At 43.3% G+C, this 24,187-nt stretch overlaps 1 protein-coding gene and 1 non-coding gene across 4 annotated transcripts in view; one reads left to right on the top strand and one right to left on the bottom strand.

Annotated features, from left to right (window-relative positions):
• Positions 1–21,033, bottom strand: part of Foxn2 (forkhead box N2) — a 52,212-nt gene extending 31,179 nt beyond the window's left edge. Inside the window, exon 1 of one of the 3 annotated variants that reach the window (XM_006985797.4) lies at positions 20,809–21,033. The gene's annotated coding sequence lies outside the window, so the exon portion shown is untranslated. Of the gene's footprint in view, positions 1–19,359; positions 19,810–20,521; positions 20,737–20,808 lie in introns of those variants that run through there. The other 2 variants (XM_006985798.4, XM_076559235.1) reach the window with 2 other exon arrangements.
• Positions 1,491–1,592, top strand: LOC121825249 (small nucleolar RNA U13). The gene has a single exon (XR_006067375.2). It is a non-coding gene; the product is annotated as a small nucleolar RNA U13 (small nucleolar RNA).
• Positions 21,034–24,187: the final 3,154 nt, after the last annotated feature.

Raw genomic sequence — 24,187 nt, 5'->3', positions numbered from 1 at the left:
TCTGCTTAACGCAGTCACAGGCTACTTCAAGAATACGGAACTTGTCTATGTGGATCCTGGGAGTCACCACTAAATTCCTCAGTGATAACCTCAGCCAATGTGTCCAGGGCCAGACATTATACTAAACACCCTGCATGCTACGTGTCAGCTACCCATCAATTAAAGTTGAGACAACTGCAAACCTTATTTTATAGATGAGGAAAAGGACTCAGGCTAAGCATTCTGGCTAATATGCAAAAACAGACGGAACACCCATGCAGGCAAACTCAGAACCCAAACTCCAACCACTATATACCATGGTAACAGTATATAAACATCACCTATGGGTACCAATCCCCTCACCCTGGTATCTAGTTTGTCTTTCCTGCTGACTCAGAGTCAAGAAACTTCAATACAGCTGACACAAGCCAAACTTGTATAGAGATAATAGGAAGTTTTCCTAAAAACATCTCAAACAAGAGTGCTAAAATACTAAGTGAACTCTGCTTACTCAAGGCCAGAACCTATGTGGCATCGACCTTTTTAGTGCTGGAATTACAGGCTTACTCCTGCTGTAACGCCTGGTTTCTGAGGTGCTGGGGAAGGAGCCCAGAGCTTTGGGCAAGCGAAGCAAGCACTCCATCAAATAAGTCACATCCCCAAGTGTTTGTAGCCTCAACTTTCATATCAACAATCCTCTCTCATTCTTAAAACCATAACAAGATAAAAATCAACTTACAAATTAATTTACAAAGAATATTCTGAAAGAAAAATTGTAAATTGGCCCATACATTTCTATTTCCATTTAAACTTCAAGTTCTAAGCTTTGATTAATCTTAAACCTTGTTATAAATTACAGAATGGGAGCCACAGGATCACATGAGTAGGCATTGTCAAGACACCTAAAAGTGACTCTCTTAAGATGCCTCTCGCTGGGCGTTGGTGGCGCACGCCTTTAATCCCAGCACTTGGGAGGCAGAGCCAGGCAGATCTCTGTGAGTTCAAGGCCAGCCTGGGCTACCAAGTGAGCTCCAGGAAAGGCGCAAAGCTACACAGAGAAACCCTGTCTCGAAAAACAAAAAACAAAAAACAAAAAAAAAGATGCCTCTCATGTTCTGGGGCTGTTGACTGCCTCCTCCTCACCCCACATCTGTCTTAATAGTTAATGAACTATTGGTAACTTGTTACCAAACTCAGGGGGTACAGGCTGTGACTTCCTACATCTGAGAACACACTCTGAGCTCTGTTTCACTCCAGCTCTCCCCGCAAGCTTTCCTGCAGCGCAGTCATCATGAGCCTTTACCTGGGTGGAGGTCGTCAGCAGATTAGGAACTCCCTGGGATGCTGTTAGCGGTGATGGGCTGTGCCTCTTTGCTACAGGTAACACACGTGCATTAATGTGACAGGCACTCAAAAATCACTATCTCTTGACTAAATATTCTCAGAAACCAATTTAGAGGGGGCAAATATGGTTTTTTTTTAAAGTACATTTATAGAAATTCCTTTATTAGATCCTTTTTTGGTTCTTCAACACGATGTCTGGTATTCACATTCTACTGTGGCATGTGTGTCCCTCCAACCTGTCACAATGTTGGCATGTTACCACGCGGACATGATCTTGGAGTGGAGTATAAACAGGAGCCAGTGTGCTCTAGCATTCCAGGAAGTGCAGCAAGCAGAGCTGAGAACGCAAGGGTGACCCTGCAGAGTAGCATTTTCTTAGCAAGACTGGCAGTCATATTTTCAAGGAGAAACGAAGAACTCTTTTAAACTATCATTTTAGAGCAGTCACAACCACTCCCTATCCAAGCACTAAGTCTGCCACAGCAGATAAAGTAAGTGTCAACAGCAAAAATGTGAGACAATATTAGACTTCATTAGCAATCAAGGAAATGAAGAACAAAACAAAATCCGATGTTAAATATTATGTGGCACAGTCCATGGTATGTAGCAAACAAAGATATTAGTAATTAAAAAAATTTTTATTTCTGCCCAAAAATATGCAAAATTATATTATATACAATTATAACCCCCCTACATCCTTCCCTCTTCTTCCTCCACCCCCACAAATATCCAAAGAATCATTAAAGATTGGAAAACTACTAACTTACATATCCTGCAATAGAGGAATTGCCAAGTTACCTATTCAGTCTACTATTCAGAAGCCACTAAAATTGACTGTATAAAACAATAACTGAAATAAACAAAAGAACTTGTAAAAACTGGAGAGAAGTATATTTTAAAAGCTGTTTATACTACAAACTTGGTAATGGCCTTTGTTAGTCCTTTTGGATTTTCTTTTATGTATTTATTTTTATAGTTTAAACTTAAGCTCAAAGTTCTTGAGGAAAATGCTATGCTAGATTATTTCTAGTTTTAGTAGTTTCACATCTTTTTCACATGAACACACACACACACACACACACACACACACACACACACACACACACACACACACACGGTCAATTTATGGACTTAACAGAAAACTCAAGGCCAAAACAAAACCCACCTCTTACACGATTAGACTAGCCTATCCTATCACAAAGCTTTTTTTATAACATGAATTAGTTCATCAATTAATAGATAATTTTTCTGTTTTGGAATTATAAAAAAGATTCTACTAAGTACGCCTCTCCCTCATCACCCAATGGCAGCCATGACCGCAGGACTTCTCAGAAGGGTGCGCAATAGTAGCTGTCTCCCCTCTTCCTCATAACGCAACACTCACTTCCTCATTCTGTCTGGTTCACCCACTGCACTCACGATGGGGCTCTGCCAATCATATCACTTAACGGAATCCTTCTTCTCATCTCTGGGATTTAAGCAATTTCAAACAATTTCAATCTCAGGACTTTCAGCATTTTGTTATTAATGTCTTAACAGCTCTGCCCGGTGCCAACATTCTCAGACAGAAAAGAACTTTTTAACAAGAGGCTGCAGAGATAGCTCAGTGTTAAGAGCACCTGCTGCTTGTGCTGATCAGGTTCAGTTCCTAAAACCCACATGGTGGCTCACAACCACCTGTAGCTCCAGCTGCAGGTACACACACACACACACACACACACACACACACACACACACACACACACACACACACACACACCATGATGGCAAATATTTATACATACAAGTCTTTAAAAAAAGACAACCTAGGAAATTTAGAAAAAAATGTTGAGTTTTTACCACCATTTCAGTAACATAAGAAGATAAAGCAACAAATACAATATAAAATGAAAACAGTTATATAAAAATGTAGTTATATTCATTCATATTCAACTCAGAATTTACTGTCCTCTTTCAGAATTTGTATCAAGTAAAAAAAAATCCATCTATTATCAAGATAATTATGGCTGGGTATGGTGGCACACACTTTGTCTTTAATGTCAGCAGTTGGGAGGTAGAGGCAGGAGGATCTCTGTGAGTTCAAGCTAGCTGCTCCCTCTTTGCGGATCATGACATAGCTCTCAACTACTTCTCCAGTACCCTGCCTGCATGTAGCCAGGCCTCCTGCCATGATAAAGAACCTCTGAAACTGTAAGCAAGCCCCCAATTAAATGATTTCCCTTATAAGATTTGCCTTGGTCATGGTGTCTCTTCACAGCAAGATGTCACACCAAAAGATGTCCCAACTTTTCCTACAGATTTACATCATATTCTTTAAGGTTCTCCATTACAAATAGTGCCCATTCCAAAACACCCAATTCTGGGATTAGACAGATTTAAAATCCCAAATGCAGTGCTGGAGAGAGAGCGCAGTTGTTAAGAGAATTTACAGCTCTTGCAGAAGACTGGGTTTGGATCACTACACCCACATGGCATCTCACAACCACCTGTAACTCCAGTTCCATGGGATCCAGTGTCCTCTTTTGATCTTCTCAGGCTCCTGAATGCATGTGGTATAATATACACACTCAGGTATACACATCACATAGAATAAATAAAATAGATTTTTAAATCCCAAATGTACCGCACAAAAATGTACATCTGATCATAATGCTACACAATGTCATGTACCCAGGACAACTGAGGGATTAAACTGCCTCTTGGTCAGATTTAGGTGACACAGCATGTGATCCGTTGTCTCTGAACAACAACAAAAATGTGTGCAGCTGCATTTTCTGGTGAAGAGGAGACAGAGTTCTCATGGAGAAACTGCTTCTGAAATGAGGGTAAAAGAAATAAAACTGAGTGGGAAAAAAAATACCTTTCAACAATGCTAAAAGCAGAAACCACTAAAACTGAAAAAGAAAAGGTTGTAGGGCTACTTCTCTCTAAGTCCACTTTCTCTCTCCCAACTCACCCAGGTACATTTTGTAACCTGAGTTTATATTTCACATCTATGTAAATAATTTGCACACAGTATGGTATTCTATACATTGTTTCAGCATATCTCCAAAACTATGTGATAGTTAGTTTCTTGGGGAAGTTAAAAAGATGCATTATTTGATAAGGTAAAACATGAAACACCTCTAACAAATAAACAGCAAGCCAACCTATTATTTTCTGTATAAAAACATAAACAATGAAAGATTTTTTTAAAGAAAGGGAAGGAGGGAGGGAGGGAGGGAGGGAGGGAGGGAGGGAGGGAGGGAGGGAGGGCGCCCGCCTGGACTTTGGAGTCCCTCCTTCATGTCAGTGAGCACCTACCTACTTGAGCTTTTGTTAAGTTAGTTGAAGTATCCTTGCTAAAACTGGGGACAGCAGCTTGGAAACTTGAGGACCCAGGAATGTGCGATGACCGAGTATGAATAGGGCGATGCTTTTCCTTTTCTGTAGAACCTTGAAGTCTACCCAGCTGGTCATTCTTTTAAATGACATCTATCAAATTGCTAAATTATGTTGGTACACCATAGTGCTACACGCATTTCTCTCATTTATGTCTTGGACATCTCTTTAACTAACTGGTAAGTTCTGTTGAAGAACTCACCTTTCACATTAAAGCTCCTAGTTTAAAATTCAGGACTACTAGGGAAAAAAAAATACATGTATTTTTCTATGGGCTGACTTGTTCTTTAAATCCAAGGGCAAATTTTATCAGTGAAGTTTTATGTATTTAATGACTTCAAAGTTAGTTTCAAATCCATAAACAGAATAAGAAACTGTTAGGCATCAGTATGGTAATAAATATTCTTAAAATATAGGGGCTAGAGAGATGGCTTTGTGGTTAAGAGCACTTGCTGTTCTTCCAGAGGACTCACATGATTGCAGCTCATAACCACCTATAACTCCAGTTACAGGCATCTGATGCCCTCTTCTGACTACAGTAGGTACCAGGTACACATGTGATACACAGACATACATATAGGCAAAACACCCATAAACATAAGGCAAAATTTTTAATTAAAATGTTCTAAAAATACAAACATTAGGAGCCATAAATATTACTAAGATCTATTTTAAATGAGAGGGGGAAACCTGTAACATTTTGTTACAAGAAATCCCTGAATGACCCATAAATAATGACTTCAAAATACAATACCACAGAGGCCCAATTTGGTGGTATATGTCTTTAATCCCTTTAAATCCAGTACTCAGTAGGGAGAGGTAGGTAGATCTCGGTGAGTTCCAGGCCAGTCAGGCTACATAATGAGACCCTGCCATAAAAAACCAACGGTATCACAGGGCCAGAGAGATAGCTCAGTAGTTACACTGCTCCTCCAGATGACTGAGTCTGGCTCCCAGAACCCACACTGGGCAGCTTACAACTCCTTAGCTCCAGCTTCAGGGGGATTCTATACCCTTTCCTGGTTTGTGCACAACCTCCTTCCCCCACATATACATGTACTTTAAAAAAGAACAAACAAAAATTTAGAATAAATACCACAAATATCTCAATTGCAATGTGCCTCCACCCAACCAACCAAGAACGTTAATGTTTCTTTTTTTTTTTTTTTAAGTTGAAAACACAATTTGAAAATACTTTAAGTGTTTTATTACCTAGCCCTAGACCACCAAAACTGTAGTATATTTAGATGGACACTCCAATATACAGGAACTGTGATAGTATGTCCCTAGATTACGTTTCCTTGCATTTCTGTGCTTCAAACTGTTCACAGCATACCTAACTCTAGCTAGCTGTTAGTTATCCTTAACATTTCCACTCAGAAACTTTAAGAGTGTTCCAACACCCAGATTTGGGAGAGACTCTTCTACTCTCCCACGATTAAATAAAATTCCCACACCTAAAATGGTTTAATGTACATCTTTCCAACAGTTCTGCTATTATGTTACTTTGGTAGCTGAGAAATGGTATGATTCAATTTTTCTAGAATAATCTATGTAATAACAGAAACTGAAATTCAGGTGGTGCAGACTACCTTTTAACACAGCACTTAGGAGACCAAAGCAGAAGAGTTTAGGGTATGTCTACACAGCAAAGCAAGATGTTATCTTTAAACATACACACTCAAATTCAAATATTAACTGGCTTTCCTGTAGAGAAATGTACATGTGTGCATGTATTACAAGAGACTAAAAGAAGACTTGTTGATGCTCATTAATAGTAGGTATCGTTTTAAAATCTTTACTAAAACTAACTCACAAGCTCTGTAACAACCCTACCAGATAGTGACTACTATTGGGTTCTAGTTTATATGTGGAAACAGACACAGGGCAGTTAAGTGGATGCAACTCCCTGAAGTGCGCTGCAGAGCCCACGCTCACTTCTGCCTGGGCGCCATCCTGCCTTCACTGCTCTGTCAGTGCAAAAGCCTGGGAAAGTACATGCTGCCATCAATATACCCAACCCAGATCTATAGCCTTAGGATACTGTCCTCTCTCTTCCTGAAGTCAATTCAAACTATACTAATCCTGATCAAGTGTTTACCGATCACTTCTCTGTAAGCTTGCTACTACGTTCCCTACCATCTTTCAAAGTTCCAGTCTATATAGTTGGGCCTTTGGTACATACTTGTAATCCAGCACTCAAGAGGCAGGACGATTAGTGGGTCAAGGTCAGTCTGAGCAATATGAGACACAGTGCTGGGGAGATGGCTCAACTGGTCACGAGTGATTACTATGCAAGCATGATGACCTGAGATCAAATCCCTAGCTCTCCTGTAAAAAAAAAAAAAAGACTGGTATGGGCCACACATGCCTGTAACCTCACACCTGTGCGGACAGGAGACTCAATAGGGTTTTCTGGCTACCAGCCTAGTCCCAGGATGATTCAAAATAATAAGGCAGAAAGTTAAAGAAGGAGATACCCAACACCCACCTGTGGCCTCTGAAATGCAGAGTCCAGCACACACATGTGCACATACATCACAGAAGCCTAACAATGACAACTCTGCCTTATAAATCGTATCTAAACTTCTATTAAAGACTTTCAATCTCTCCTACCATATTCCTCTACTGGTTATTAGTGTAAGTAGTTCAAAATAAACAACAGATACTGGATTATCTTATAAACACTACAGTTCAATACCCATGAGGTACTTAATTGAGATAAAGTCAGACCAACTGCTAACCAGAGAAAGAAAACTGAAAACAATAGACTCAACACCCCTAAGCAGAATCCCTCAAGTATAACCTGCCTGTAACTTGCTGTCACGCTAGATGAGAAGCACAAAGGGAAAAGCATACCCAAATTATGTCACCTTACATTTGATTTCAACTAAACAAAGGAGATATATTAATCTAACTGTGAAACAAAAGTCAAGGCTGGAACACCGTCTCTCCATTCACTGAGCAATTTGCCGTCCAAGTACAGAACATCATGTCTGGCACTGTTTCCCATTCTGCTTTGTGGTGGCACTTGCCAAACTTTTCTTCTCCTTTAAGAGGTATTCTGGTCAAGGTTTCTTGTAGAGGCAAGTGCTCCATCACACAACTGCGCTGCAACACTAAGTCACATTTGGAAAACTGTATCAGGAAGGAGGACAGGCAGGCAGGCAGGCAGACCACTGGAACATACTATTTTCAAATAAAACTGGGCTCTCACAAGATGGCTCAGGGGGTTCAGGCACTTTTCCACCAAGCCAGATCACGTGAGTTAATAGATCCCTTTACCTCTGGAGGAAAGCCAATCCCTACTCCCCATATCCCCTCTGTAACCAGGAATCTAAGTCGACAATGTCTAGAAGAATCTACGCTCCCCTTTTCAGTTGTGGCACTGGGGATGAGTACAGAAGACTGGTTTATGCTACAATTGTTTACATACAGCTGATTCCTAATATATAGCAAGCATCTGACATGTTAAGTCATCTGTATACAATTTAGCCTCTTTGTTCTTCTGAACATAAAAAGAACTCTCCACTGGGCTAAAAAGACAACTCAATGGTTAAGAGCACATGGTGCTCTGAGGAGTGGTTCCCAGCACCCATGCCAAGTAAGTCCCAAGTCCTGGAGACTCCAGCTCCAGGAGATCTGCCCCCTCTTCTAGCCTCTGTTGGTACCCACAGACATGTGCATACATATAAAAGAACGTTTGTTGCTGTTTTTTCAAGACAGGGTTTCTCTGCGTAGATCTGACTATCCTGGAACTCATTTTGTATACCAGGCATTTAACCTCTCACCACCCGCCTCTGCCGGAGTTCTAGGATTAAAGATGGGTGTCAGCACTGCCCAGCAAGATTTTTTTTTTTAAATTAGAATTCTCAAGCCCAGCAGTGGTGGTTCACACCTTTAATCCCAGCACTCAGGAGGCAGAGGTAGGAGAGTTTCTAAGTTCAAAGCTAGACTGGTCTACAGAGAGAGTTCCAAGACAGCCCCCGCCACACAAAAAACCTCTGTCTTGAAAAAACAAATTAACAAAAAATTCTCCATTAGCTTTCTGAACATTTAAGTTAGATTTTCAAACTATCTTTTATTTATCCTTAGAGATTTATCTCATTTTAAATTATGTGTCTGTGTATGAGTTATGTGCATGTGTACTGCTGTCCATGGAGGCCAGAAGCATCAGACCCCTGCATGCTGGAGTTACAGGTAGTTGTGGGCCACCTGAAAACCAAACTTTAGTCCTTTGCAAGAGCAAAGGTGCTCTTAATCACCAAGGCATCTCTCAGCTCCTAGTTATTTTAAGATAGGGTCTCAATATGCTGCTCTGGCTAGCTTCCAACTGTTGGAATTAAGTGATCTTCCTGCCTCAGCATCTCAAATATCTAGGAGTATGAGCAAGCATGTCTCAATCAAATCATCTCTAAATAAATAAAATCCAGCAAGTTCCCCAAACACTAACCCATCAATATTGAGCTACTTAAATCTAATTATTTCTCTATAAGTTTAGAAAGTGTCTAGCTCTGTACCATGAGTTAGCTACTAATTACTACTAAGAACTCGGGTGCCAGCTGGTGGTGGTGCGCCCCTTTAATCCCAACACTTGGGAGGCAGAGGCAGGTGGATCTCTTGTTGAGTTTGATGCCAGCCTGGTCTACAGAGTGAGTTCCAGGACAGATTCCAAAGCTGCACAGAGAAACCCTGTCTCAAAAAACAAACAAACAAAACTAGAGCAATCAAGGAACTATCTGAATAATCCTAGGATCGCCTCGCCAAAGAACCTTGACTAGATTCTCAAATGCCATCTTAACAAGAAGAAAAAGAAAAAAAAATAATTTGGGGCTTTTTGCTATATAAATTATGGTTAGAAAAATTAAATGGTAGTAGTTTTAGGGAAGAAGGATTCACCAAGATTTTAAGACAAAATGATGTGATCATTCCAGAAGTTAAAATCTGCTCTAGTGCAGCCAATTTCTGATTCTTCACAATCGTCACATAAAGGCACTAAGGTTGGAGGGCAGCTCAGGGTTAGAATACTTGCCCACCATGTGCAAGGCCCTAGTTTCAGCCCCAGCCCCATCAACAGAAAGCAACTGGAGAGCAGATCCCAAACTCATTAACCCGCAGAGCACAACAAACCAAGAAACAAAGGGCTGAAATCCTGGCCACAGCCTTGTTTCCCATCCACGTCTAAATGAGAGAGAAACAACGGAGTGACTGGTGGAACTGGAACACAGTCAACCAACAGGCATTCCCTGGGACGCCCCAGGGACCACTGGTCAGCGGGGCTAACAGGCTCCAATGGCAGGGAGTGCCACGCACCCACGTAAGGTCTCTAGAGCTGGGTTGTTGCAGTCTGTCTGAACTCTTAGAGCTGACCCTGGAGCTCGCTTCCAGGACAGAGCCCACACTTAGTATACAGTACTGCGAATGGAAATAAAAGGAGAAGAGGGCCAAGCAAAGAAATAGTCCAGATAGGAATAAACTACACATGGTGGCACATACCTATAATCCCAGCACTAAGCCTGAGGCAGGAAAATTGTGAGTTCAAGGTCAGCCTGGGCTACAACGTCAGACACTGTATTTAACAACAACAACAAAAAAGCTGGATTGTCAGCACGTGGGAGGCAGACAGATCTCTGTGAGTCTGAGTCCAGCCTGGTCTATACAGGGAGTTTCAGGGAAGCCAGGGCTACAGTGAGACCCTGCCTCCAAATAAAAATTTTAAAGTGCCTGGAAATCTTAGAAGCCTATCCAAATAAAACTTGAATGATAGATAAATGCAGCAGAAGAGAAATCCATGAATTTTGACTTATCAGAGTCACTGCCAGAAAATTTAGAGCTCCTATTTTAAAAAATGGCTAAAATACGAATATAACCCTATTTATAAAGTTACAATTAAAAATAAGTAAAATTATACCCTTTTAGATAATAAAGCATACTTGAGAAAACTGCTCAGCAAGCTGGCTTACTTCAGCACCCCATTAAGTCCACCACTAGGAAGGCAAGTAGAAGGTCAGCTCAAGTTCTGGGCCAGGAAGGGCAAGAGTGAAACCCTGTCTCAAAAAACAAAGGCCTGGAGAGGGGGCTCGGGGTTTAAGGGCAGTGGCCGCTCTTGCAGAAGACTGAGTTCAATTCCCAGTACCCTCTGTAACTCTAGTCCCAGGGGATCCAATGCCCTCTTCTGGCTCCCTCAGGCAATACACAGAAATAAATGAAAGATTTCAAAGCAAGTTTAAAAATAAAAAGCCATAAAAGAAAAATAGCAGAAGCAGAAAGGAATCAGAGACATCAGGATAGCTTGAACATGAAGTGACAGAGTTCAAGAATACTAAATAAAAGGGGAGAGGAAAATCCCAATCACACAGCTCATGTTTGCAAATTACAGGAAAAGAAGTGAACGTATTATATATATCCAACCTCAGGAGACACATAAGATGAAAAAGTTGATAATCAAGGTGTGGGTGGGGTGGGAAATGGGGAAGATAAAAGAGGAATTATCAGAAGACACCCCCAAATAAACAGGCCTAACTGCTGGCTAGGGATACATACCAGTATGTACATATACATACATACATACATATTTTGCATAGCTAAATCCAAACCTAATTTTTTTTTTAAAGCCAGACATGTAATCCACTTGATAAAGGAAGGACACGTGATTACAAGTCTGGAAGGGCTTCTTGCTGGCACCTTCTAGTCCCTACTTGGAAGGAGGTTGTGTGGGTGCTGGATTTACAGTAACTCATTAAGTTATGTATTTGCTTTAAATGGTTTTCTGCAACTACATTTCACTTTACAACACATATAACGAAACATTTTTGGGATAGTCTCTAATAGTTTAATAAAACGAGAAGGCAAACCAAGAGACTGGCTGTTGCATAATATTTAACTATAACATTTGGCAGTGTAATAAGTCTATAGTACCTATCTGTTGTTCCTCAAATATAACACATTTTAAAAGCATCTGACCTTTATTCGTAGACCAAAGTGCAAAATTTAAAAATACATAAAACCTATCTTTTTAGTTAAGAGACAATCTAGAACTGCCAAGAACATTTATTTTTCAGACATAAACAGGAGAGTCTCAAAAACCAATATAATTCAACAAGTATTTACCCAGTGAATATCACAACGAAGTATTTCAATTTAGTGGAAGGGACACACAGATGACTGTAACAGAACGACATGTTTAATAAGTGCTTTGAGAAAGGCACAGAGCACGATGGCCTCAGAAGGAAAGGCCAACTCACCTGCTCTACTGCACTGGCATTCTAACAGGCTCTTCTCAGATTCCTCCAACCCATCCTCCCCAGTACTGGGAGAAACCATCTTCGAAAGACCCAAAGCCCACTTTGAAAACACAAAGTACAGCGCGAAGAAGGTAACTGAAATGACTCCCATGGCCAAGTAAGCAATAAATGAGTAAAGATGGGCTGGTGTGTACATAGTGATGGGGCCTGCCTGTCTAAACCAGGGCAGCAGCTTTCTGTCTGTCAGTTATTACACTGAAACCAACACTTACTTATCACACAAATGCTGGATACAATTCTCTACACTGACTCTAGCATGTATTTAAGAAATACTCAAAATGTGGAGATAGGGGACACCATGAATACCAGTAATACCAACACCTGAAAAACAAGTTTAAGGTCAGCCCTTCCCTGCATAACTAGTTCAAGGCAGCCTGGGCTACATGGCACCCTGCCTCAAAAAAATACAGAATTGGGGAGGGAGAAGTGTGGATAAGCAGAGAGACATTAGGCTATATAAATCACTGTTGGCAGGATACAATGCATTCATTTTTATGCTCCAGCAAAAACCGTAATATTAGTGAGCAAACATTAAAAAAAAATTATAGCAGAATGTCATGCTAGGCAACTGAACAGTGAGATTTGGAATCAAGCAAACCCACCAGCTACCAACTCACCTACAGCCTGACAGATCGCTGAACCTCCCTGAATCCCAGGGAGCAGCACCCATTATTTAACTCACATGAACAAGAAAAGTAGCGGGATTCCTGCCAGTGTAGGCATGTAAATAACAGTTTCTCTATCAAGCATTCTTTACTGCTCCTGCTTGGAACAAATCAATATGTAAGCATTTCATTCTGACAAATAACCCATTTTCTTAAGAAACTTCAGATTGTAATTCAAAGAAAACATGGATCTTTACTATGATAGATTTGTATTCAAATACCCACCATTACATTTACATAATTTCTCCTTATTTGTTTCTTATATATGCAAAAATACAATACTCTCTGAAGGGTTGTTGCTGAGAATTATATACTCATGGGCCTAGTAGCATAATACCATGCCAGGACACAGTAGACAATTAAAAAGCAGTAGAAATTCTTGCTATGATTATTAATAAATGTTCAATCAGCATAAAAGAAAGGTGCATTTAGACTGGAAAGAGATGGCTCAGCAGTTACAAGCTCATACTACTCTTCTAGATGACAGGAGTTCAATTCCCATGTCCGGTGGCCCACAGCCATCTGTAAATCCAGATCCCACACTCTGATTTTAATGTATGTGCTTGTCAGGGGTGGGGTATCACTGAAGTGAACTTTTATGGATGAAACAAAGCCACAGTGCAGTGAAATCTTAATTTAAAAGAAACTTCTTCCCATTTTTATTTGTATTTCTTCTTTTACGATAAACCACATGGAGCTGGGCGGTGGTGGCTCACACCTTTAATCCCAGAACTCAGGAGGCAGAGGCAGGTGGATCTCGGTGAGTTCGAGGCTAGCCTGGTCTACAGAGTGAGTCCTAGGACAGGCTCCAAAGTTACACAGAGAAACCCTGTCTCAAAAACAAACAAACAAAAAGATAAACCACAAGGGTATGTTTTTATCACTTTCCTAAATTCCTTACCTCTAATGTTATGTATAAAATTCAAAATAACTATATTAGCCACCCATGGTAACACACGCCTTTAATCCTAGTACTTAAGAGACAGAGGCAGACAGATCTCTGTGAGTTCCAGGCCAGCCAAAGCTACACAGTGAGACCCTGTCTCAAAAACAAAACAACAAAAATCTGGACAGCCAGGGCTACACAGAGAAACCTTATCTCAGGGATGGGGGTGGGATGGGTGGGTGATCTCTATCAGTGGTATAGCACTGCAAAATCTAATATTAAGTCTACTCAGTGAATCCATAAAAGTATATTTATACAATTTAGAAAGAATTTCAAAGCTGGGTGTGATGCTACCTACATATCTGTGATCCTAACATTCAGAAAACTAAAGCAGGAGAATCAAGATTGAGAGACCAGGGCTAAACAGTAAATTTGAGGCCAGTTTGGATATGCAGCTCGAGTGTGTCTTAAAAGAAGAGGGCCAGCAAGATGGCTCACCAAGTGAAAGCATCTGCCACCTCCTGGTAACCTGCATTTGATTCTGGAAAACCAACTCTCACACATCCTCCTCCGACCTCTACCTGGGCGCGTATCCCTGTTCTTTTCCCAATGTGGTTTCACACATCAACTTAGGAGCACTTCTCCAACAAACCAAACAGGCTTCTGGGGGCCAAAAGAACCAAATGCATAGATAGTATCAGGTAGTAACTTTCAGGAAGCCAAGAAGTGCTGGAGAGATGGTTCAGTGCTTAAAAGTGTCTGCTACTCTTGCAGAGGAGCAAGGTTCAATTCTCAGCAACCACACTGGGCAGCTCACAACTACTTGTAACTCCAGGTCCAGGTGATCTGACAACCTCTTCTGGTCTCCTCAGGCACTTGTACACAAGTGATGGGCGGATATACCTTTAGGGGTGTGTGTGTGCATGCACATACACATGCACATGCACACACACACAAATTTTGAAAAGGCAAGAAAATTCTTAACTTCTTTAACACCTGAAAACTCTAATTTGGCATGGTAGCACACACCTGTAATCCCAGCACTCAGCATATAGAGGAAGGAGGACCAGGAGCTCCAGGCCAGCCTGATCTACATAGCAAATTCCAAGGCTAGCCAGAGCTATGCAGTGAGACCTTGTCTCAAAACAACCACAAAAGATGCAAGAGGTCACTCCAATTTCAAAGGCAGTCAGGACTGCATAGTGAGAGCCTTTTCAAAACACATACACATACACACACACACACACACACACACACACACACACACACACACACAGCTTTGAAGACAGGTGACAACAGTTAAACCCTGCTGGTAACTTATCAGGAGTGTTAACTACTTGGGAAGAATGAAAACCTGTGTTGATAACAAAAGGACAGCTATTTTTAATGGCACACATACTAAACTACATGACAGTAGCTTACAATCAGCCACTTTTAAGAGCTTTATTTAGACTTTTAGGGCTTTGGTAACTTTTTATTTATAAATACTAATGAAATCAGAACACATAGTAAGGCAGTTAATCCTACTTTATGATTAAATCAGGCATACACCTGGGGTATAACAATGTCTTTCTTGAACCTAATTCAGTAGATGCTCAAAAACATCAGTGCAGGTTTAAATTTTTTTTAAATGTAAAAGAAAATTAGGTTGAAGGAAAAAAAAAAAGATCAGAATTTGATCAAGGCCTGTGAGCATGGGCTATACTGAATACTTTGCTTCCAAAGCAGATCTGGTATGGAGAGGTGGATAAGATATATATATTATAAAATCTGGCAAGCAAAGATCATAATCAATGATGAAGGTTATCCATTCTATGGTATGTCAGGATGTACCCTTAATATACTCTAAAGGCACTTTACCTTTGATCTTCCTCCCTAAACCCACAAGCCAGGGCTCATGATGAGAAAGACATCAGGTACGTCTCAACTGAGGAACAGTCTATAAAATTTCTGATTAGGTCTTGAAGTTCTCATGTCATCAAAGTCCAGAAAACGGTAGGTATGAGATAAAAAGGGACATTAGAGAAAAATTAGAGAAATCTGAATGGCATGTTTAATAGTAATATAGGAATCCTGTTTCCTTAATTGTGACAATGTACCAGAGCACAAAGGCGCTATCAGGGATACTGGGTAAGGTTTTTGCATGTTTTTTGCACATGCAAAACTATTCTAAAACAAAGTCTGTTTAAATAAAAACTAAATGAGGATAAATGTTCTTTTGGTCTTTGTTTGGTGGCAAGACAGTGACAGTATTCTACTGTAGTGGAACTAAAAGTATCCGTAAAGTAATACCATAGGCATGATACAAGTCTTGATACAGTATTCATTACAGACCTCATGTCACCAAAGCAAAGCCCATTACATTCTAGTTTCCCAAGCAACATTCTTAGCCCTCAACTCTCAACCGCTACCTCTCATGACAATTCACACCACTAGCTGCCACCCCTGCATTACCCTGAACCTCTATGGGCCATTCATTCCTCCAGGTCATGTTCACTCTGACATTTGCCACTCCTCTACATCCAGCAAGCTAATCCACCAGCTTCCTGTCATTAAACATCCTTCCTAACTTCACTCAGTTATGACTTCTTCCTTCAATAAGGCTCTTTCCAGTTCTTCCCATCTCCTCTGAGCACTGCACACACTGCAGTCAAATGAGCCTTCCTCAAAAAAGGATTTCATCATCCTCCAACTCATTCTGGAGGAAATGAGATCATATTTAAATTCAGAAGTGGTTCCTTTTCCACCTTTACTTATAAAGACAGATCTAGTCATCTTCACCTCTCACACACTTCTTTATTCAGACTAGGCCAGGTATACATATTTAAAACAAGGCCCTAATAAGTGGTCAAAGCGTACAATCTAATTAGGGTTATAGAATCTAAAAGATAATAAACGATGAAGGAAGGAATTCCTTTTGTTCGGTTCGGTACTATTCACTGCTCCTGTAGTACAGGCTGGCACAGGGTTAAGTACTCAATATTTATTAATTTTAGAAAAGAGGCAGTAGAGAACGCTATAGCCTAAAGAATTATATGCTCTTACAGAAGAAAAACAAATTACAGTTGGAAGTAAAGGTAGGTCTAAAAGTCTATCAAGCCAAGTGCTGTGGGATGTCTTTCTGAACGCTGTGAATATGTATTGCTACCATTGGCTAATAAATAAAGCTGTATTGGCCTATGGCAGGGCAGGATGGAGCCAGGAGGGAAAATCCAAAAGAGACAGTGAGAGGAGAAAAGAGAGTTGAGAGAGACTCCAAACCACCGCCGTCCAAGGAACAACATGGAATGAGATGCAGGTAAAGTCACAGAACAAGTGGTGATACATAGATAATAGTTATGGGTTGAGTTAAGTTGTAAGAGCTAGTTAGCAAGAAGCCTGAGCCAATAGGCCATAGAATTGGTAATTAATATAAGCCTCTGCATAATTAATTATTTTATAAGTGGCTGCAGGATGGTGGGGCTGGGTGAACCAGAGAAACACTAGTACTCAGGGTCAAGTGGGACCAGAGAAACTCACAGCTACAGCCAAGGCTCACAGAGCAATCAGCATTTCAGCCAGGCCTAATGCTGGAATGTCCAAGTGTGGTTCCAACCAATAAATAAGTATTGTCAACAGAGATGCAAAGTAAATTGTACACCATGCTGGGGTGTACATCATTAACAGTTTCTACAGGACAGTGGAAAAAGACTGGAGCCAAAGTATGAAAGTTAAGAAAAAACTCACTTTCATGGTTGACTTTTAAAAGGAGTGTGGCCATTTGGGTGACATCATCTACTCTGGAGGTAGCACAGAAGTTCCCTTTAGAAAGGGATAACCTTTCTCCTCCAAGAAGCCTCTCTCTCCTACCTACCCAAGCCTTCTCCAGTTCCCCTCTCCATTTACCGCTCACACCGCCTACTTTCCACACAGTTTAATTCCTCTCAGTTGAAAAGTTTCCTCGCCTGTGTTTAATTTCTTCAACCCAAGAAAAAGATCAGATCTAGGTATCTTTTTCTTCTCCAAATGAGTAAAGTCCTGAGGTCTCATGGAAGATTGTATCTACATAAAACCCAGTTATTAAATTACACACACAATCTAAAAGCAGCAGCAGCAACAACAAAAATGGACATTTTAAAAAAAATACCATTCTTGCCATGCAATGTGGCACATGCCTTTAACCCCAGTACTCCGAAGGCAGAGGCAGACAGAGCTCTACTACTTAGACACACAGAAACCCTGACTCAAAAAACCAAAACAAACAAAAAACCCAGAAACCATGGGTTTAAAAAAAAAAGAGAGAGAGAGTATATGAATTTGGGTAGGTATAGATGTGGGGTTGGATCTGGGGAGTTTCATTGTATGAAATTCTTGAAGAATAAAAATTTTATTTGAAAAATGACCCTTCTTTTGAATTGCTGAAACAAACAGCAAAAAAACCCACATACAAGCCAAGCGTGGTGGTGTGCACCTGTAATACCAGCTCTTGAGACACAAGCAGTTGAATCGGGAGTTTAAACACACACAAGCCAAGTGTGGTGGTGTGCACCTGTAATACCAGCTCTTGGGACACAAGCAGGTGCATCAGGAGTTTAAAGTTGTCCCTATCTATACACCAAGCTTGGGGCTAGCCTGGGCTTATTTTAAGATCCTGTCCCAAACAATCAAAACAAAACCACATGCAGCCGCCATCCATGGTGGTGCACACTGTTAATCCCAGCATTCAAGATGCAGATGCAGATGGATCTCTGGAGTGGCAGGCCAGCCTGATCTACATATCAAGTTCCAGGCCAGCCAGAGCTACATACTGAGACCTTCAAAAGATGCAGAGGCAGGAGGGTCACTCCAATTTCAAAGGCAGCCAGGACCATATAGTGAGAGTCTTGAGAGAGTCTTGAGAGAGTCTTGAGAGAGTCTTGAGAGAGAGAGAGAGAGAGAGAGAGAGAGAGAGAGAGAGAGAGAGAGAGAGAGAGAGAGAGAGAGAGAAAGACTTCCAGTTTGAGTAATACTTTTAAGTTTCATTTTGCTATTAGACCTCATCACAAACAGCGTAAGTTCCATCTTCCAGCATGTTTTCGGTCTTCCGGCTTCACATAGCTACCTCTTCAGTTCATTTATTTTCTTTCTCGACTAAGCACTGTTCTCAGTGCTCAGCACACATTCATTTCTCAACTCCATTTTTTCTACATTAGCCAGCCCTCCAGCACCTCTTCAATACCTTCACAACCATTACAGAATAATCAAAAATCCAGTATATGGAGTTGGAATGATTTCTCTCCCCAATTCTTTACAAATCTAAGGTGTTTCCTTCCCATGGCTCAGCGATCAAGTAAAACTAAGTATTACAGAAACAAATCAAATTGCCAAAGCCAAAAATGAAAAATAAAAAAAAAAAATGACGCATTGGTATCTAGGAATGTACAGACATTCTAAAAATTTACTCTCCAAAGTTTATTTTTTAACTTTATTTCCCTTTCACCTCTATATATTCTAAAAAGTAATTTCCCACTTAAGATGAATTCTTTTCATATTAACTAATATCTCAAATCTGACTGTATACAAATCATACTAGTAGTTATCCCTAAAGAGGTATTTTCATCGCTAATCTATGTAAAAAGGAAAAAAAATGAGTTTCTTCATAAACTCCAAACACCAGAATGTGATCATTTTACATTCATTAGAATCTCTCGTTAATGGTTTTGAAATTCAAACGACTTGAGAGTCAGGCAAGTCTATAAAGTGATACCTAACACTGCTGAAATTTTAAGATGAATCATCAAAGCTGCAAAGGACGGCAGAAATGTTAATATGCACACCTTACCAAAAGTGCAAAGCAAAGCCACCAGGCGATTAAGGTGAAACACTTAGACACACGATCGGTTCGGCTCTTTCCACTACCCGGGTATCAGAGCGCACCAAGAGAAGTCTGGGGCAGAACCCAAGACTATAAGCCATTACAAAGCCCCTGCGACCGGAGAAGCCTCAAGCCCTCTGGCCGCCAGGGCACTCTATTGCACTCAGCCGGCCACGTGGCTGTCACAATCAGACGACAGGAGAAAGAGCACCAACTAACCTGGAAATAATTAACCGCGCACATCGGAGTTGCGAGTAGGAAAAAAAAAGTCTATCATTTCTCCGCACTTAGGACTCCCTCCACCCCACCCCACCCTGCACCACCTATAAGGTGGAAAAGGCAGGCTTTAAAGCAGAAACGAAGTGCAAGAAGACCTCGAGAGCGAGGCTTCCCTGTGAAATAGCACCCCAAGTCGCGTGAGGTGCACGGTGGGGACAGTGGCTTTTTTTTTTTTTGCAAGAGGGTAGCAGGGGGGGAGGCGGAGTTTGGAGTGCAGACGGAGCACCTCGCACATGGACTACCTCCCCCTACTCCCGCCGGGTGCGGGGTGCCAGGCCGCCCTGGCCGCTGCACTCGGGGCCAGCTCCCAAGCTCAAGGCCGTCGACCACCGCGGATCTCTCCGGGCGCAGCCGAGGACCCCAGGGGCGCGAGGAACCTCGTCCGCCCCGGAGGAGATGGCGAACAGGAAGTGTCCATATTGCAACGCTTGAAACAGTCCCAAGTCCCAACCCACCCGGCCAGCGAACCCTCGGGGGGCGCCAGCCCGAGGAGCGCGGGCCGGGGGTCGGCCACCCCACATCCGGGCCCCGCGCCCGAAGTTCACGCGGGTGGCGCGCGCGCGCGCGCGCGGGGCTCCTCCTGGGCACTACTTGGCCCGGCCCAGCCCTTCCCGCCCGGGGCCGGACGGGGACTCCACGCCGCGCGCCGTCCCGCTCGGATCGGAGTGCCCGGGAGGCGGCGGCGACGTGGCGCGGGGCTCCCCGGTCTGGCTCCGAGCAACTCCCCGGCCGCGGGTCTCAGCCCAGCCGAGCCGAGCGCGCGCCGTCCATCCGTCTGTCCGTCCGTCCTCTGGGCTCGCCCACTGGGGCTTTGGGCCGCGCGACGCCCCCCTCTCCGGACGGTCATTACCTCGGGAGAAACTCCTAACTCCTCACGGGGCCGTGCTCGCCTCAGTTCCACACCCCCGGGAGGTGTGGGGTGGTGGTGGTGGCGGTGGCGGCGGTGGTAGGGGGGGAACCCACGCTCCGCCCGAGCCCGCGCGCCGGGAACACCCCCGCGCCGGGCGCCAATTCTTCTTCACGGGACAAAAATGTCCCGGCGCGTCACGGGACAGCCGCCTCCGCGCCCCACGCCCTTGCGCCGCCGGCCGCACGCGCTGCCTTCCGCCCGCGCGCCGCTCGGGCCCCGGGACTCACCGTCAGCTCAGCCGCCGCGAACCGGAGGCGAGGGCCGGGCCGGGCCGGGCCAGACACAATATGGCAGAGCACCGCAGCTGCTCCCGCGGCTCCCAGCAGCCGCCTCCGGGACACCCAGCCGCGAGCAGGCAGCGGCAGCTGCGGTGGCGGCCGCCGCAGCACCACATCCCCCTCCCTCCCCTCCCGCTCGCTCGCTCGCTCGCTTCCTCCCCTCCTCCCCGCCCCGCTGCCATGGCAACGCGGCGCCAAGGCGCTTAGCCCCGCCCCTCCTTCCGCCCCGCCTCCCGCGGCCCGCCCAGGCCTCCCTCCCCGCCCGCCCGCTACCAGGGCGGCGGCCGCCCCCTCCGGGCTGCCCTGAAGGCGGCTGGGGGGGAAGGTGGCGTCCGGAAGGGCGGGGCGGGCTCGGGAGCCCGGGTGGGGACGCCCGGGGCCCCGAGCCCAGCCCAGCGGGCGGGAAAAGGCAAAGCCCTCGCCTGTCCCCCCGGAAGGACCTATGGGAGGGCGGCGGAGGCGCGGCGCGGCTGCTGAGTGGACGAGCTGGCGCGGGGCGAGCGAGGGTGTCCTCCCGCCACGCGTGTGCCCGGGGCTGCTGCGACGGCCAAGCCCAGCCCTGGGTGCCTTCCAGCCCCCCGAGGCTCTCCACCGTCGGCCAGGCTTTGAAAGTGCGGGAGAGACCGTCCAGCTTGAGTGGAGATCGCGCTACCCTCCTCCGGCCGAAACCCCAGCCGCCGTGGAAACTCTTTGTAGGGCGGGCTTTGGTTTTAGGGGGGAAAACGTGGACTTTGGAATCAGACACAGATTTTTACTAAAGTAACATTTATTATGGGACTGTCTCGCAAATTAAAAAAAAAAAGTAACAAAAAGCAAAACAAAAAAAAAATGTACAGAGGAGCCCTTGCTGATTGCTTTGGAGAGTCATGAGGACTTTACACGTATTGTACGCGTATTGCCTTTCCGGGTACAGTGCTGCTAGATAAAACGGGAGTGCCCAGTTAAATCTGAATTTCAGACAAAGGTTGAATAATTTTTAATATTAAGGACATTGCCTTTGGGGTATACTTACTGCGTGTTTCGTGGTTTTTGGTGAATCTGCCAATTCTGTACTTTTAAGGACTTCCACTTACAGAAAAGGACGCTGAAGCCTAGAAAAGTAGCCTATCAAACCACCCATGATGGCGCAGTTTTATATCCCTGTACTGGGTAGGGTGAGGCAGGAGGATTGCCATGATTTCGAGGTCAGCTTGGGCTTCTACCTCAAAGAGAAAGCCAAGTATAGTGCCTGACTTCTGTAATCCCAGAATTTGGAAGGTGGACATAGGAGAGTCCAGTGTTTAAGGTCATCTAATACAGAACTAAGTTTTTTGCAAAAAGAAAAAAAAATTCCATCGAATGTATGCCTTCATAAGAAGAAGCAAAACTCTGACCAGTTTACTGTTGTTATTATGAACCTGGAAATTAAATCTTTCCATTTCTATATCCACTTCTTCAAAAACTACGCTACTGATACCCATTTACACAGATATTAAGTGGATGAAGAGAAAAGGTATCAGAAATGGAGACATTGCCTGCCTGAGTATGCTCAGTAGAATTTCATTTGGTTCCTGATGTTGACTAGATATTCAGTATGTCTCAGGCTTTGCATATAAAGTGACCTGGACATGAAGCATGCTACCTAGCTGTGGGGATGTCAGAGCTATAGAAGAATTATAGGCATCCTGATATAAAGAAGGAAAATGAGAGTATTTGGTCCCCTCATTCCACAGATGAAAACACCAGAAGACTAGAGTCATCTACCAGTTCCTCCCTCCCCCCCGCCCTTACAATGTTCGGGAGAGCCCCAGCTTTTTTCAGAGTAAGAAGCCACAAGGCGAATGTAAGCTGTGCTTCAGCTGGAGCAACAGTTTACTGCAAGTCTCTTTCCCAGCCATTACTGTTGCCCCCTCCTGTGGACAAACTGAAGGAAGTTCCTGGAAGACGATGTAGATAGAAGAGAGAAAGCACAGGGAGGAAGGAAGGGAAGGTTAAAAAAGGCTGGCTTTTAAAAAGCCACAACTCCAGCCGGGCAGCTGTGACACGTCTTTAATCCCAGCACTTGGGAGGCAGAGAGGCAAGCGGATCTCTGTGAGTTCTAGGCCAGCCTGGGCTACAAAGTGAGTTCTAGGACAGCCAGGGCCACACAGAGAAACCCTGTCTCAATAAACAAAAACCAAACCCAAAGCCCCAACTTTAGTGCCTCAGTTGTGTTTATCTGCTCCTGACGATACAGACTAATATGGTATTTGATATAGAGAATGAATTTTAGTTTCTTTTCTCATTTTTATTTTTTTTATTATCAGCTTGATACAGTACAAATTCTTATCCTAATAGTGAAATGCTTCATTGAGGCTTGCCCAGAGATTGAGTAAAACCAAAACTTAAAAGCCACAGTCACCCTAGGACCCGCCCTGCTATGTAGCCTTCCTGGTTCTGTGGGTGAATTTGAGTTTTCTTTTTCAATCATTGTTGCGTCTATTTTAAACTCAAGTAGTTAAGCACTCTTCCTGAATCATAAAATTTGAAAGCTGGAAGATACTTTAGAGTTAAACCACCTCAGGAGCCAACCTACCATAAAATAAACCCCCTCCCCAAAAGTATACACCTTATCTGAAGTCAAGTAATTAATCGTCTGCATCTTCACCCATTAAAACCCTCTCCGCTGGTCCTCTGTAATGACTGGTCCCACCCTGGGAAGGCTGGCGCATCTATACAACCCCAGTCTGGAAAGCTCAAGACTGTTACAATCTGTTACATTCAGTTCAAAGTCCGGGGAGTCTTGTATACAGAGAGGCTTATTTAGAGGACTTTGAACATCCACCAAGGAAAAGATTTGATTAAAGATAATGATGATCCAGAGGGAGTAGCTTTTCCCTTGAGTTTACCAGAACAAGCAGTCTGGAAGAACAGAATCTTAACTCTTGACAAAAAGGAGCCCTGGGAGTCAAGATTTCTTGCGGAGTTTTATTCTTTTTCCAGAATGCTGCTTCTTTTTTTTTTCTGTGCATTTTTTAAAAACATGATTTCTGTTGTAGAATATTATTTTAAGGTGTGTTACATTTGATTATGCTGTGGAACATTTGTTTAATGATACAAAGATGTGTTGCATTCTTCTATGTTGCATTTGTTTAACTCTGTGAAGCAGTGTTACTTTGCCTGTCTTAAACACCTGATGGTCTAATAAAGAGATGAACAGCCAATAGCGAGGCGGAAGAAAGGATAGGCAGGGCTGGCAGACAGAGAGAAGATATAGAAGGAGAAATCTGGGAGGAGAGAAGAAGTGGCCAGAGAAGGAGGGGCCAGCCACCCAGCTATACGGCCAGCCATGGAGTAAGAGTGAAAGTAA

Source organism: Peromyscus maniculatus, chromosome 22 (assembly GCF_049852395.1).
Source record: "Peromyscus maniculatus bairdii isolate BWxNUB_F1_BW_parent chromosome 22, HU_Pman_BW_mat_3.1, whole genome shotgun sequence".
Classification (NCBI taxonomy): Eukaryota; Metazoa; Chordata; class Mammalia; order Rodentia; family Cricetidae; genus Peromyscus; species Peromyscus maniculatus.
This window is presented reverse-complemented; position numbering and strand designations above follow the sequence as displayed.